This window comes from Lepidochelys kempii, chromosome 18 (assembly GCF_965140285.1).
Source record: "Lepidochelys kempii isolate rLepKem1 chromosome 18, rLepKem1.hap1, whole genome shotgun sequence".
Classification (NCBI taxonomy): Eukaryota; Metazoa; Chordata; order Testudines; family Cheloniidae; genus Lepidochelys; species Lepidochelys kempii.
In genome coordinates, this window is record NC_136397.1 from 18,455,484 (window position 1) to 18,467,949 (window position 12,466).

The 12,466-nt window shown below is 42.5% G+C and overlaps 1 protein-coding gene across 2 annotated transcripts in view; it reads right to left on the reverse strand.

Annotated features, from left to right (window-relative positions):
• SLC35E2B (solute carrier family 35 member E2B) overlaps positions 1-11,105 on the reverse strand; it is a 29,907-nt gene extending 18,802 nt beyond the window's left edge. The window contains exon 1 of one of the 2 annotated variants that reach the window (XM_073317107.2): positions 11,020-11,105. The gene's annotated coding sequence lies outside the window, so the exon portion shown is untranslated. Of the gene's footprint in view, positions 1-11,015 lie in introns of both variants that reach the window. The other variant, XM_073317106.2, reaches the window with a different exon arrangement.
• Positions 11,106-12,466: the final 1,361 nt, after the last annotated feature.

The following is a 12,466-nucleotide window of genomic DNA, read 5'->3' on the forward strand; positions in this document are numbered from 1 at the left end:
AGAGCATGTCTCTTCATTTCTATTCTCTTATGAGTTACACAAAGTCTGGTGAACCACAGAAGAATTTAGTGAGTAACAGAACAAGGAACAACACTCTATGCTGTCTGTTCTTCCACATAAACTAGGTGACATAATCACAGTAAGGCAACTGATCTGTTTTCACAAATAGGGTCCAAAGTTTGCAACAAGGACTAAATTGTTCTACAGTAACTTTTTACCATCAGCATAAAAAGCCACCAACAGATTTACTTTTTTAGTTTTTAGTCCATATTTTGGGAGTGGGGGAGAGTGAAGACAAGAGAACAGCTCAGGTAGAAAGGAAATGAATTATAGGTGGGGCTTTTCATGGTTCCAAACAAGTAGTTCCTACACGAATGAGCAAGTTGGAAAGGTATATTTAGAGCAATGACACAGACTGAGGCTCAAGAGCCACAAAAGTGGCTCTTTACTTTGTCTCCTGCGGCTCTCTGCAGCACATGATGTTAAAACACTGTATGATTTAATTATTAATAAACTAAATTATAAACGGAACAGGATGCATTTACTATGTTATTAACCAATTGTAGTAGATAAAATAATAATACTTGGTCAGTCATTTTGCTATGAGAATACATACACACACAAAATGGTAAATGAAACAATAAATTCACATTACTGCGGCTCTTTTGAGTAACGTTGATCGCTAAGTTGACTCCTGAACCACCGAGGTCTTAGTATCACTGATTTAGAGTATCAGTGGCTCTGAGGACACTCAACTGATTGAAGAGTTTAAAAAATGCCACTATTTGGTGGCAGGTTACCATGGACATTTTGGAAACAATGTCTGCAATGAGGTCTTGTGGCACAAGTACTCCTTTTCTTTTTGCGAATACAGACTAACACGGCTGTTCCTCTGAAACCTGCAATGAGGTCGTTATACAACAGTGCATCTGAACAATGGCAGCACAGCAAACACTACACAGCAAGTATAAAACCCACAGGAGTTAGCAAGAGCTAATGCACTGGTTTTATGGGAAAATGTTTATTCAGTAAATTGGCCAGGATACATATTTGCTTTCTTCACTTTTTTTTTTTTTAAGCCAGACTTGACAGGGGCATTACAAAACCTTTGATAAATGAGACTGAAAAGTTAATAAGTTTTCACCATATCACACCTCTTGTATTCCCCCTGAACTTCAACTATTTTGTATTGAAAGTTTCTACTTTGCAGATATGACTTTTATTCTGTAGCAAAATGGACCTCCGCCTACCCACCCCTGGCCCTTTTTCTTCTACCAGCAGCAGAACACCCATTGTTATGAAGTGATGCTAGGGCACTGGCTCTTCCTATACTGATTCCAGTACATAATATATTCATGTTGATCCAAAAATGCTTTTATGGTGGTTAATTTCACCCATGAGCTAAATACATTCAGTATTATTTCTTTTAAACAGACAAATTGCTTAAGAGTGCTGCAGCACAAATTCTGGGCAAAGTCCTTTCTTCTCTAAGTCTGACACTTTGAAGCACTGAGTTTTACATAATTGTAAATTCTATAGTAATACAGAAAGCCCCCTTGCCCTCTGATCCAACTAGTTCAGCCTGGATTCGCCCACATGCACCCTCAAACATTCATGCAGAACAAGGCCATGAAATTGTAGGATCTCATGATCTGAGGATGACCAATTTCTGAACCTGTCAGTGAACCAGAACTGCTAACATTTAACATTTCCCTGGGAAAAAATGAACATTTTCTTCTGTTGCACAGGGATAGATTTAGGCTCGGTACTGCTCTCTCTCAGGTACTTATAAGTTACCCCACTACCACAGTATCTGAGAACTTAATCTGATGACTTGGCCTGACCAAAGGAAATGAATGGTAGCAATCTCATTAAAAAATATGTCCAATTCTAAAGCTCGCTAGCAGGAACACCGTTCATATCAGCTCTAGTCATTATCTGCTGATTATAAATTTATTAAGAATAGTGTTAATTTTCCAAAGGTTTCAGGGAGACAGCTATAATATTTGGGAAAAATAAGAGATTCATAAAAGTCAGGTTTGAACCCAGCCAGTCAACCAGCTTCCCAAAACATCCGTCAGCATAGTGAAAGACACGTCCCTGTTCCACAGTGATCCAGGATTGGGGGAACCTACAACAGTGTCTCTGAGGAGAGGCACATGAAATCCTAGAGGTGGGGATGGGAGGTAAGCTGCTTCAACTGCTGACTGGTTCTCAGTAAATCTGTGTTTTATTATACCTGTCCATAAGTTTTGAGAAGTATTTCAACCACTGTATCCTTTCTCACAGAATTCCCTTGATTAAATTTACATTGTACACTGCTGAATCAGTAAAGAATAGGCGTTCAATGAACCATAATGTAGTGAAAAATTTAGTTCCAGTACTAATCGCATTGACTTCAAAAGCATTATCTTCCTTGAGCATAGTTACGAATGTGGAAGTGTTCACAGGATGGGACCCTAAATATATTTACAACATGACAACCAATGAAACATGTACGGGAAACTACATTAATGCCATGATGAACAAACTAAAATAGACTACAGCAGCTGCTAGCCAAGAGAGATATTAAATGTCATAAAATATTTATCTTTATCATTCATAGCCATTTAATGTACAGCAGAATTGGACTGAGTCTTCTGTCTTAAGATCAGTGCTCTGTTTATTGAGCTGTTAATGAAGATAGGGAATCCAAGATTGAGTTCTTTGCCACATATACAGTAACTGTGTCCTCCCTTCAAGAACTTGGTTTTAAAGGGGGAAAAAAGGTACAAGGACACAAACCATGGAGATTACACAGCAAAACATCTTCCTAGGGCAATATGCTGGTCTCTGATCAGGAAAGAATTCACTTGTTGAATTCCTACTACAGCAAAATAGACCTATTTTCATATAAATGCGATTTTTTAAAAAAAATATAAATCAATGGAATAAAAGGGAATGATGCAGAGTGGGGAAAAGCAATGTGTCAGTTACTCACTATAAAGCAATTATACTGTAGTAATACTCAGCTATTTCTGCACAAGCATTACATTTGCAGGGGATTAACATAAACTGAAAAAAATCACTCTCTGGCCTGGAGGTGGGCTTCAACTGTCTTCAGAGCAATCCACTACCTGGAGATATAAGACAATAGTGGCAAACTTCAGGGAGGACTCCATCTCTGGAGAACTTGATGGGATAGTACAATGTTTTTCTGATTCCTTCCAGCATAAGAATTAAGACTTCACAATTCCCACACTCAAGAAACAAAACTCCCAACTGTAAAAATTGTTTATAGTGCAAAGTAACTCCACGCAATAATGAAAGACAGGAAGTGAAGAATATATCCACTTGAAACTGCAGTGGGAGCTTTGGTTGGTGGAATGTAATTACACAAGTTGGAATTTAGCCAAGTCACTTGGGCTTTTTAGTGACAAATGGTCAAAAAATATCAAGATGGCAGCAGTTTTAGCAACACTGTGTCCCCTACTTCCATTCTATTATTTTTGTTCAGTAATGAAACAAAGGAAAGACTGCTACCTACTGAATCAGCATTACTATTTCTTATAGCCCCTGGTACACCTTGGGAGTATTGCATCAAACCAATGACTTGCCATCCCCTTCTGAGATATGAAAGGATCACAACATATGGTGGCTTGGCTTTGCCCCTTGGGTACAGATGTAGTGAATCCAAAACAGTGGCTAATAATTTGTGGCTCCCTTGCGCCCGGTACAATCCTGCTGAAATATTCATAATTTGTAGAGAGAATAGCTACACTTTTTTTCCTTTTTTTATTTGGGTAGAACCATTGTTCCTGGTTTCCTACTTTTTAGCTCAGAGAAAATACCCTGAATATTTAAGATGAAAGTGCCATCGCAGCCTTGAGATGGTGCCACTGGTGCTATAGTAACAAGGGCAACAAAATATAATAATGAGGTTCCCAACCCCCGCACCATTGTTATATCATATTTGGTATCATTTTGTTAAACAGCATGACATTCAGTAAAAGTTAACACTCTAGCAATGAAAGGATTTTAAGAGAAAACAAACACACACACCCAAATTACTGACCTGCTACCTTAAATTAACTGGAAAGTCTGACACTGGCTGAAATAGGTCCCCATCTGGGATTAATTTGGTCGTCTTCCCCTGATACCAACAGTCATGCTGTTTACAGATAGATGAAAACGTGGCAGTAGTTGGGAGACTGGGTTGGATTACACACAGAAATTGAATCTTCTGGCATGTTAGAACAAGCAGCAGGCAGTGTACTTTATAGAGCTTCCCTAGTTCACTCCCAACACCAAAAGTGCATTAAAAATAAAGCATGCTACATTAAAAATTAGAAAATTAATATACAATAAAACCTTTGAGTGACTCAAATCAATGCTGGAGTATAAAAGAAGAAACTAGATAAGAATCCAGAGACTGCTACCTCTTAGTTAGGCATGAAAACATCACATTTGAGAAGCTATTTGAAGGATATCCTGCACTTGTAGACTCATAGGATACATCTATACTGCAAAAAAACCACCCACAGCAGTGAATCTCAGAGCCCAGGTCCACTGACTTGGACTCATGGAGACTGCACTATGGGGCTAAAAATACCAGTGTAGATGTTCCCACTCGTGCTGGAGCCTGGGCTTGGAGAGGCTCCCCGGATTCCAGAGCCTGGGCACATGCCCAAGCCCAAATGTCTACACTTCTATTTTTAGCCCCATAGCACAAGCCCAAGTCTGCTGACCTGGCCTCTGAAACTTGCTGCCACAGGATTGATTTTTTTTTTTTTTTTTTTTTGACGTGTAGATGTACCCAAAGATTCCAAGGCCAGTGAGGACCATCATATAACACAGGCCAAAAAACTACCCCCAAAATAATGATTTTTGAACTACAGCGTATCTTTTAAAAAAAATCCCATTCCCCCTTCCTCTCCATTTCTAAAAGTTCACAGTTTGACCATAAATACTCTAAACTGAAACTGACAGCTCACTGAAGCAGCAATATTTTCTTAAGGAATTTGATAAGAAAAATGTTAGACAACAAATAAGTGGCCTTTGTCATAAATATACTCTTACTGATGGCAGCAGCCAGTTTGCACAACTATAGGAACAACATCCAGGTGGCAATCTGTAGGATACTGTGTAATGGATAAGCCTGTCTTATCTAGAAATTTTCTTCAAGACAACCAGTCATCATAACAGTTCTGCAGAGTATAAGGCAATTGTTCTTCTCCAAGTACTCACAAAGAAAACATACTTCTGAAGAAAGATTTTTTTTCTTTCTAGAAAATATGAAAGAAAGGACCAGTGTCCTTTTAAATCAACATATACCTGCCTCTGGAAATTTCCACTACATGCATCCGACAAAGTGGGTATTCACCCACGAAAGTTTATGCTCCAATACGTCTGTTAGTCTATAAGGTGCCACAGGACTCTTTGCTGCTAAATCAACATTGATCAGTAAGATTACTGATAATTACATTCTGCTATCTATCTACAGTTCTTTAGTCAACACAGATTTGTTCATACTAAAGCATAACATTCCAAATTAATGTAACTGAGTATGGTGGACAAGTTAATACATAGGTCTCAATTAAAGCTTATGTAGCAAGATAATCAATTCCAACTAGAACTGGGAGAATAACTGATTTTTCAGTTTGGTGGCAGTTTGAAATTTAAAAATAAAAAAACTGGTTTGGGTCTGTTCTAGAGTAGGGATTCAAACTTGGATCTCCAACACAGGGCCAAATATTATAAGGCAGGGAGAGGTTGGCACTACCTCTTCCTTCTCCTCCTTTTTTGTGAATGGCCAAAACTTTGTGGGTCAATTTTGCAAATATTTTCAGGTCAAACAATACAATTCATCCAAAAATTTTCCTCCAGCTTTACTTACAACAATTTTAAAAATAGGCAAAAGCTTTTACCTCTAGGAATGCATCAGAGATGCCAAGGAAACAAGAGGCAGCTGGTGAAAATCCAGTTGGAGACACTGAGCAGAAATTGAGTACTTGTGGCACCTTCGAGACTAACCAATTTATTTGAGCATGAGCTTTCGTGAGCTACAGCTCACTTCATCGGATGCATACCGTGGAAACTGCAGAAGACATTATATACACAGAGACCATGAAACAATACCTCCTCCCACCCCACTCTTCTATTACCAGCAGGAGAGTGGGGTGGGAGGAGGTATTGTTTCATGGTCTCTGTGTATATAATGTCTTCTGCAGTTTCCACGGTATGCATCCGATGAAGTGAGCTGTAGCTCACGAAAGCTCATGCTCAAATAAATTGGTTAGTCTCGAAGGTGCCAAAAGTACTCCTTTTCTTTTTGCGAATACAGACTAACATGGCTGTTACTCTGAAACCTGAGCAGAAATTATAACACTGACCTGAATTTTCCTTGCACAATCCTTTTGAGAACTTCTGTGGCAGAGCTACAGATGATTGGACTGTTTCCATCCAACTCTGCCTAAGAACACCCAGTAATCTTGTTTACAAAGTGAAAAAGCCAAGAGCCTTTCAGAGCCAGGTTCTCATTAACAACAAAAGACCAGGAAAGATAAAAGTAACTGCAGATTCAAAACCAACTTGGGTATCAAACCTTGTTCTATATAAGACTGCCTCACTATCTAACACAGGATCAAAATCCTCACAACAGTTATTTAAACTAACTTTTTGGAGGCAAATGTAATTATGACCCTCATTTAGAAGTGTGTGTTATTATATATATTATGCAGAAGTTGCATAAGACTAAAATCCAGATACACAGGATTTATGTCATAGATAAAATATGCATGCACACACATTTACTGTTTTAAATTGACCAAAAGAAATACATTAAATACATGAAAGATAGCACGTCAAGAAAAACAATACAAAGAACATAAAAGAATCACATTATAAAAGAAAGCATGTATGCTAACAAGAAATACGATATACAATAGAGTAGAAATAAAAAATATTATTCCCAATACACTTGGTATCTTACTTGTTAAATGCATATTGCAGCTCAATATTTTGAGTACACAGTACACTGCATAACCTTATAACAATCTATCATGGCAGTTCCAATAAGCATCCTGAGTATTTCTATATTTGAAGAATTTTAATTGGAGGGTGCAGAGAATTTCTTGTGTCTGCGATGTGTGGTCTAATAGTTTCTTCTGGACACTTCAATTTCTCAGCTCATGTCATTTTCAGGTATTTCACTGAATCTTTAGCGCAAAATTCTGCCCTTGTACCCAACTGATTGGCTTCAAATCAGATACCCTGCGCACCTGACCTAGGTGTGTCTGCCATTAAGGAAGCAGACTCTAAAGATCAAGATCTGCCCTGTGCACCTGAGAGGAGAATTTTCCTCTTAGTCCACTTATTTTTCAGAGACTGGAAATTCAATAAGCAATCTGAAGAGACTTCTTGTGATGACTGGGACAACAAATTTACCCTAATTGTGAGTTCAAGTGTAAAAAGTATATTAATGTTCATAAGATATTACAATAACCTATAACAACAAATGATAATGAAAGTAGGTCAAGTTGTTTTTAATAGTGAATGTTATAAACAGGTGCAAGAGAACCAGACAGAGAGACTAAATTAGTCCAAACAAAAAGCCAAGTTGATATGATTCCAGGACTATGTTGGAATCATGTTTGGTAAAAATAGATTGTACTGGAAATTAAGGAACCAAAACTGATGTGTTGGATATTAGGCCTACCTGGTGGACAAAATAACAAGAGGATGGGCTATTCCACCCATCACTCCCTTTTTGGGTCCTTCAAAAAAAGAGACTTTGGAGTGAAAGAACAGATGGAGGCTACTGAAGCAAGCTTCACTATCATGGCTGCCAGCCACACAACCTGCTGGGACTCTTGGCCTTTGTCATCCTAATTTTGAGAGGTGTCCTGACGAGACCAGGCCAAAGAGAGGGACACAGATAACACTGCCACCTCTACCAGCTCCAGTTGAAACCCATACACCACCCTGGATGAAACGGGATCAGACTTCAACAAGAGCAGCAGCAGCAACAGCTCCAGCAAATCTCAACTAACTTTTTCTCTTTTGCCCAAAAGAACAGTTACCACCATCTTTGATACCATCTAAGAGACTGTCAGACAAGGGTGATTTTCCTTCTTAAACTCTCTCCAGATAAAGGGAAAGGGAACAAGAAATGTTGCTAAAATTAAAGCCTTACTTAAATGCTTTAACTGTTTTTCCTCCTTTTCTGTATCTCTCCTAAAAGGTTAAAAAGGATTCGTCATGGTACTAAGCAGAAAGGGCGATGGAACAATTTGTATAGTGGAGGTGCTGAGAGCCACTGAACCAAACTGTAAACCCTGTATATGATGGAAACCACTTCAAGCCAGGGGTGCGTCAGCACCACTAGTTCCACCACCTGTGCTAAGCAGACTGAGGTCTCTGCATACCAAACCCTGAACACTGTTCAAAACTGTTTAATGTTGCACAGTGAGAGTTTATAACACTGTTAACACTTTTGATTAATACAATGCCCTCAAGAGGAACACAACCTAGCAAAGAGAACAAAGAAAATCTGTGCTATGTTCTCTCTACCTACAACACCTATATCTCTTATACGAAACAGGATATTCTCCGTGGGCAATTTCTGCAAAGTATACTGTAAACAAACTCTTTTTCATCTCAAAACACCAGAGGAAGATGGTTGCAAACTATTTAAAGTAGTGAATAAAGCTAATCTACTGGGAAAGACAAATCCCAGCCCCCTTCCTCTGCCAAGCATAGTACCCTGCAGACAAAAGCTCTGTGTGCACATCTCTCATTTTAATCTAGTATGCGATATGGGTCACTTAAACATTGCCTACAGAGCGACAAACATGCATAAAATATAATTCTAAACATTTACAAACATGCATTTCATTATACAGAGATCAGAACACTCAAGACACTGATGAGCAAGTATTTAAGATGTGGCTGCTAAGCAAAGACCACGCAACACTCGCTTTTGAGAAATGTCAGCATTTGAACACTAAGAGCAAGACTGAAGTTGTTTGATACTTCATTGTGCCCAATAGGTGAAGCATCTAAAACGGAAGTAACTCAGTGAGAGAATATTCAGCCCTAAGCACCACCCCTCCCTGACCTGATGTCACCAAACAGGGTTTTATTTTAAAACAGCACTTGGAACTAGTGTGTAGATTGGTGCCACAAAAGTGTCTCTGCGCCCACAACAGCTTTGCCAGTGCATCTCAAACCCAGTGCTACCATTCCATGCCTCCATTCTACTGACACTCTGGGCTTGTCTATACTTGAAATGCAATAGCGGCACAACTGCACCACTATAGAGCTTCAGTGTAGACACTGCCTATGCCAACAGGAAGGATTCTCCCATCAGCGTAGTTAATCCACCTCCCTCCCCGAGAAGTGGTACCTAGGTCGACAGAAAAATTATTCTAGTGACCTAGCACCGTCTACAGCAGGGGTTAGGTTAGTTTAACTATGCAGGGATGTGGATTTTTCACACCTCTGAGCGACGCAGTTGGGTCAACCTAACTTTTTAGTTTAGACCAGGCTTAAGATCTGCTAGTGCACCACAGTCTTGGAGCATCTTTACTATTCCAGTTCAGGGAATCCCACACAGCACAGCAAATGCATCTAAATCAATCCTGACCGAAAATCCAGTGCAAGGCCTCTCTAGAACTCAACTGTAAATCATACAGCAGCTTTGCAATGCAGACATCTCTCTCCTGAAGACTAGACTGAGCTGATAAAAAAAAATGAATACACATGTTTTTTTAAAAAGTAATATTTTCACTCATGACTTACTCCAGGCTTTGAACCTTCATCTCCAGAGGTGAGAAGCTGGTGTATTAAGCCAATTATTAATTAGCCTCCAAAATGGAAACATTAAGAATTCTAAGGCATAAAAATAAGAGCTGTAGTTCAGAAGTGATACTCTTATCTGGAAGGGTCCACCTTGAACAGAAGTGTAACTCAGCACACGCATTTCATGCCACATTCCTGACATCTGCACTTTCTGGACTGCAACAAGCTGCTCCACACAGGCAGAGCCCTGCACTCACATTGAGCCCTGGGTTTAAATACTTATAATAGAATGATACCACCGCCTAGTAGCTGAATTCCTGATAGTCTTATGCAAGGAACTTTGCAGGAGGGAGAAGGGGAGGCCTACAAACTTGCATTTATTTCAAAACCTTTTTTTGTTGTTAGATCACCACTGGTTATGCTATGAAACAAGCCTTAGTTGTTTCAAATTCTGCAAACTGTCAGCCATAAAAGTGTTTTTAGTTATTTTACTTCAGAGGTCAGAAAAGTAAATACTCAAAACTACTGTCTCAGGGAGAAGCAAAACTCATAGTCAAAGATGATCAAATCAACACCTACATAGCACCTCGATCACAGATCCCCAATCATTCTACAAAGCAATGCAGGTGTTATTATGCCCATTTTACTGAGAGAGAAACAGACACACAGACTTGCCTAAAGTCAGTTTGTAGCAGTCAGGATTAGACCCCCACAAGCTCCCAACTCCCAGTCCAGGGACCCCCACCCCAGATTATACCTGCCATTGTGATACTGCACCTACCCACTACCCCCAACAAAGACCACCTCCCCCAACAGAGACCCACCAAATAAACTGCCTACCCCCTCCTCCAGCAAACACCGCCCCCAAATAACCACCTGCCCCTCCCCAGCAAAGACCCCCCCAATAAACCGCCTGCCCCTCCCCCAGCACAGACCACCCCAATAAACCGCCTCCCCCCAGCACAGACCACCCCAATAAACCGCCTGCCCCTCCCCCAGCAGACCCCCCAATAAATCGCCTCACGCCAGCAAAGACGCCCCCAAATAACCACCTGCCCCTCCCCAGCACAGACCCCCCCCCAATAAACCGCCTCCCCTCAGCAACGCCCTACCCAAATAACCGCCTGCCCCTCCCCCAGCACAGACCACCCCCCAAAATAACCGCCTGCCCCTCCCCCAGCACAGACCCCCCCCAAAATAACCGCCTGCCCCTGCAGGGGGCCGGCCCGCCCCACCTGCCTCTCGCCGGACCTCAGCCCGGGCCCTCCCCGCCACCTGCCGCAGTCCCGGCGCGAGCCATTCCGCCACTCGGCTCCCCCCGCCCGGGCCGACCAAAACTCTGTCCCCGCCCGCTGCCGGCAGGGCCAACCGGCCTCCACCGCGGCGTTGGGAGCGGGGCCGGCGCTGTGGGCTGGCCAGGAACGCCCCACGCGGCTCCACCGGCAGCCTCCGGGGCGGGGGCCCGAGCCCCGCACCCCCGCGGGTGGGGTAACACCCCCCGTCCCCCAGGGGCCCGAGCCCCGCACCCCCCCAAGAGGGGTACCTCCCCCCTCCCCCAGGGGCCTGAGTCCTGCACCCCCAGGAGGGGTAACACCCCCATGTGCCAAAGGCCTGACCCCGCACCCTCCAGGAGGGGTAACACCCCCATCCCTGGGGATCCTGAGCCCTGCATAATCCCAGGAGGGGTAATGCCCCAACCCTGGGTGGCCTGAGCCCTGCACACCCCCAGGAGGGATAACCCCCCAACCACCTGTGGGGACTGAGCCCCCCCATTGCCCCCACAGAAAGGTCAACCCCTCAATCCTGGGGGGCGAGAAGCTGAGCCCTGCATACCCTCCCAGAAAGGGTACCCCTCCAAATCCTTGGAGGGCCTGAGTGCCTTTTGCCCCCCTCCAGCACCTAGGGAGAGGCCCTCCCACAGGGTGTAGTTACACCCGCTCTTCAGACATGGTCCCTTTCACAGCCTCTCCAAAGAAAAACAAGAAGCAATTTTCTGGCAGGGAGCAGAATGCTTCTGAAGAGACAGCCCACCACCACCATTCCAGGGATGGGGAACCTGGGTGGGGTGGCAGGGTGACGGGGGACAGCCCCCTAATGGGGGAAACAAACAAAGGCTGTGAATCCATCCTGTTTAGGAGTGCTAGTTGGGCAGTGCTGAGGTTGCCATCTTTGAGACATGTTGCCACCTCAAGATGTGGCGCTGTCCACAAAGACACTTTGGGGCTGCTTGGACTCTGGAGGTTCAGGATGTGGCCATGAAAACCAGGCTTGTCTCTTGCATAGGCAGCAACCTGTGCAATTGTGTGAAATGAGGACAAGACCTCACAAAACCCACCCACACGACTAGCCCCCCTTAGTGGCAGGCTCAGCAGTGCAGCCAAGCAGTAATGAGCTTTGGGGCCAAAATTCCCTCACATTGCTGGAGAGATTTCAGAAACAATACCTACAATTCTGGAGTAAACAGCATTTAATGAATAAACACACATAAAAATGTAATGGACTAAATGAAGGAAGCCCTGGAGTTATTTGTCTCAGTCCAAAACTCTGCTGACTGTAGACTAAATCTACCCAGTTACACTGCAGAAAATCCAGAATAACTCTACTGAAGTCAATGAATCTGGTCCAGTCTCATTATGATAGATGCAGGCTTGTAATACTGATAGATACATGGGTAATACTGCCCTCT